Below are 5224 nucleotides of genomic sequence, written 5' to 3'. Positions count from 1 at the left end.
GTATTGATCTTGGTATTTAAATTTAATTATAGAGTAAAATTTTTTCATCATTAAGCCAATCCTTTTTATATATATAGAAAGTGGAAGCCTAACATAGATAGGAAACATGATCCATAAAAAAAGTCAATGACCAAGAATATTTGAGGATTAAGTCAATGACAAGTGCTTTTTTTAAGGTGAGTTTTATGGATAAAATATTTTTATTGGGTACAATGATATGTAAGAGGGTTCAGATCCTTATTCCTACTTTAGGCTTGTGTTATCACTTCAACCATTTGTTATTCTCTATGCTTGTTTTTATGTACTAGCCTTGGTGCCTGTGTTTCGTCGTGAGGTCAAGTTATTTATTTTTTTTTGCCAAAAATAATGTTCAGGTGCCGAAATGAGGTAAAAATAATATAAAAAACCGGTAATGACAAATTTGTAACCTTGATAATCAAAGCCAGATCAACCCATGATATTCCGTCAAACTCGCAGTCTAAATCATGAGTTTCAAATAACCTGGTAAAAAAATAAAAAGGATTATAAAGCCCTTTAAAAAAATCATGCAAACTTTTCAAACTCATAACCTGAGTCATTAGACCTAAAGCATCTAATCTGGAAAAATCATGAAGTCCAATTCTCAATCAATCAAATGTTAAAGGATGAAATTAAAAATAATTAATTATACAAAAGGATTTTAAAAAATAGCAATTGAAAATATAAGAATGAAAATTAAAAAACAAAATAAATGTTATATTTAATTGAAGGGTGAAATTGAAAAAAAAATCAATTTAGTAAAATGACAAAAAAAATTAAAATAATAAGGATCAAAATTGACATAAAAAAATAATGTTATAATTGAAGGGTGAAATTGAAAAGAATGAGGACCAAATTGAAAAACATAATACCATCAATTTGAATTAAATGATAAAATTGAAAATCACAAAAACTCTTACAATAGAGCCAAGGAAAAAAATAAAAAATCCAAAGAATAAGGACCACATTGGAGAATATAATATTTTATAAATCGAGATTGAATGATGAAATTAAAAATAAATAAAAATTATACAAAAAAACCAAGACAAAAAATTAGAAATCAAAAGAATAGGAACTAAAGTTGAAATGCCAACAACTAAGAAGGCTAAACTATGATTCTTAGGGGAGGAGAGAGAGAAGAAACAAAAACAAAGCCTATCGACACCAAACCAAACCACCAACAGCGATACACACCACACCAATAGAAAAGGAACATGGAGGTGTTTCCAACAAAAATATAGAAGGACATTTTTAGATGTTGGAAGAGACTGCATACACTGCCCAAGGGTGAGGGTGCCTCCCACACCCCTCAGGTGCCGTACACGTGAACCCATCTTTTTTTAACCAAATAAAGAATTGCTCCCGAGGTGACTTTGAAATTAAAAAAAAAAAAAAAACCTTTATGAAAAGCTGAAAATGTCCCTTGACCTTAGGCTTAAATGCTTTTTATATTAAGGGTATTTTTATAATTTTATTATTTATTATAATTATTTATTATTTATTATATTTGTGCAAATATCAAAGTTCTCTTCGACTTAAATTATAATAACCAAAAAACCATTGTGAAAATACAAAAATACCCCTTGATGTTAGGTTTAATTTTTTTGCTTCCAAGAATATTTAGGTCATTTCATTATACAATCAAGATGAAAAAATAATTATTTGTCCCTGATTTATTTGATAATAACAAATGGCATAAAAGACATCAGTACTCTTAAAAGCTTGTTTTAAGTTTTATGGATTAAAGGGCAAAAATATTACAACTGTTCATTTAGTCATGAAAATGGATATGAATTAACTACAGCACTTTCCCAAAAAGTTATAGTTTTGTTTAATGTTGCCATGCATTTTTTATTTTTTTTAACTTTTTGCCCGAGCTTCTATTCATTTCCTTGTTAAGAGAATCCTTATCATCATAATTAGTAAGGTTTATTATTTTACTTTTTGGCTGAATTACTTCGATTTGATCCATTAATATACCAAATTTTTAATTAATTGAACAAACTAAATTTGTACAAAATCTTTAAATTTGACTATCTTTATGAACAATTAAAAACTCGATTTTTCATTATAAAAAAACTCATTATTTAACTAAATTAATGCTAATCACATGGTTTGTTAATAATTAATTGCAGACTGAAGTTGATGATGCTCGATCCTACGTCGATTAAGAAATTAAGGGATATTACACTTATAACAGAAAAATCTCAAATATCCCCCAAATTATAGGATAGTGTCGATTTACCTTCAAACTAATTTTCTTTTTATCGATTTTCCCCTTTATCATTTTGAAATATCAATTACAAAATAACTTAATGAAAAAATGTTGATTTTCTTATGAAATAATATTGTTTTTTACTAAAAAAGAAAAGTACAATTCAGATAGAAATACGAATGAAAATCTTAGGAATTGGATGAAAGTTCTTAATTGAAGATTCCTGTAAGTTTAAGGATGAATATTATAAAACAAAATAATTTAGAGCCAAAATCGAGATTATCTATAAAAATTATTAAAATAATATGTTAAATGTTATGAAAAAACTTCCATAGAAGGCAGACCTTATAGAAATTTAAGATTTTTTATTAAATCAAAACTAGGCAACTTCGTATTTTCCACCTCCATAAGCTTCAATATAGTGAGTGGATATCTATTGAGAACTAATTTCAACTAAATCGAATTGTCTAGGTACAATAAAGTTACAAATGAATACATAAAATGATCTGAATATAATATAATTTATCAATTTCATGCAAATAGGAATTATTAAAATGGGATTTCCAAAAGTTAAAGAAACAAAATGGAACATGATGAGTTGTTGGGGTTGAATTAATTGAGGTCTAGCTTTCTAACAAAAACAAATTAATCTTCAAACCCTACAATTAATGCTCCCCAAATCTGTCTTTTTCTTCCCATTAATCTCCAAAAAAACAAGCCACTCGACCAGAATTCCTCGAGGGAAACAAGTTGGATCGAAGCACGTGAAACCCAGGTAGGTGACTTTCATCCCCATAGCTTGTAGCATAGATAGTTTTATCCATTGACCATGGCTTCCCATCACTGTCCTCGAACGTCTATGATTTTCTTGGACCCATTGCAACTTGATGCTTTATTGACCATGTCACAAAAAAAAAAAGAAAGGGATGACTACAAATCAATACTCAATTATACTCAATTGTATGCTCACCAAGATTTCAGCCCTCGAAATCCAAGATCTTGCTCAACTCTCTCTGTACTTTATTTGATCTAACAAGTTCACCCCCATCATTTTTCTTATCGTATAGTTGATTCATAGAGATTTTCTATCTTCAAGCATATGGGTAAGAAAATTTATAAATTGAGAATCATAACTGTATGATATAGTAGTTCAATTTTGATTTTTTTTAACATGAAATGTTCTCGTAGCGAAAATAAAATCTTAAATTTCAAAAGATTTATTCCTATTACAACTCTCCATTGTCAAGTAAAAGAAAATAATTGAAGGGGTTAAACTTATTAGACCACAGAGTTATAGGGATAAGCTAAGGTAATTAACAAGATTTCGAAGGTTGAGGACTGATCTATTAACATTTATATAGGTCGGGGACTGATTTGGATGTATCCATAGAAAAGATTAAAGAATTGTTCACGTTTTTCTCCGCTGATAGCTGATGAAATTGTCACGTCTTGGGGTTAGGTATACAGTAGCAGTCAAGAGTATTTTAATACTATATAAATAATTCTCCTGCAAAAAATAATACACGAACAGTAAGTAAAAGGAAGGAAAGGAGTATGGCTGCCGACATGGCGTCCACTCGAAGAGACCCCAACACAACACAGCACAAACCCCCCAAAGTCTCTTGTCTTTGGTCAGTTTGGAAGATACCAGAAAATAACTACCTTATCCCATCTCCTGCTCCCACCACCAGTAGTCCATCAAAGGGTTTGTCTGTAGAGAGAGACATGAAACATCGTCATCTATGCATTATTGAAGCAACTAGAAGATATCATCAATGGAGTCGAGCCATTTTATAGGGGTGACGATGGGGGCCATCAATGATTTATGAAAGGAATCATTGCTTTGATGGGTTCCCCGTAACAAGATTAAATAAACAAAATGCTAGAAGATTATAATAATATTTTATGGCATATGGTTTTTGACAACTTAATTCTTATATATTGTGAGATCGATGGAGTGGGAAAGAGGAAGGCCGAAAAAGCTAGTGTTTTTTCGTCTTGTTTTTCTCTCTTTCTTGTTTATTTATCCTTGTTCAAACTCTAAAGTCAAAAATCTTAAATTATTTTTTATGAAAAATAATTTACAAAAACTTAAACAGAGAAGGCTTGGAACAACATTTTCTAGATTTAATTTCGGTATAATCAAGATCTTCATTGAGAACCGGCTGATCCATATATATATATATATATATATATATATATATATATATATATATATATATATATATATATATATATATATATATATATATATATATATATATTGTTTTGATACGTGGGGCTTGTAAGGAATTTGATCATAGATATGCCTTGATATATCTCTTACGTACTCCAAAATTGATACTATTGTGCTTTAAATGATTGCAGTTTAATTAATATAACAGAGATGAATATATACTTGTAGATTATTGGTTGTGGAATTAGCTTTGATTATCTAAGCACCAAGGAGAAAACTAATTTAAATAATATAGAATGAGAGGACAAGTGTTGTTTTGGTGTTCCGACTGTAATTTTTAAATTTTTTTAGTATTAAATTATTGTTTTTTTTTGTTGTTTTGAAGTGCTATATTAAAAATAAAAAAAATATTATTTTAATATATTTTTAAACTAAAAATATATTTTGAAAAACAAGAAATCATCTTATTTTGTAATTTATACAGCATTTACAAGGTTCAAAATTGTCATTTCAATGAACTTTCCACCCTATTTCTCATCAAAATGGAGAGACTGGGCAAAATATTCTTTCCATTTTCCTCTCCCAAAGAAAGAAAAATGCATCGAAAGTTGTTTTTTTTCCTCTCATTTTCCACTCTTCAAAAAAATTATTTTATTATTATTTTTTAAAAAAATACATCGATCGGAATAAACTCTTATGACCGTGACCCGTACATTATAATGTATAAGATTTTAAAACTATGGCTAAAAGTCATTATTCATGGAGCAAGGCATTGACGTTGCTTAATTGTTTTTTTTTTTTTTTTAGTTTTTTTT

This window comes from Populus nigra, chromosome 17 (genome assembly GCF_951802175.1).
Source record: "Populus nigra chromosome 17, ddPopNigr1.1, whole genome shotgun sequence".
NCBI lineage: Eukaryota > Viridiplantae > Streptophyta > Magnoliopsida > Malpighiales > Salicaceae > Populus > Populus nigra.
This window is presented reverse-complemented; position numbering follows the sequence as displayed.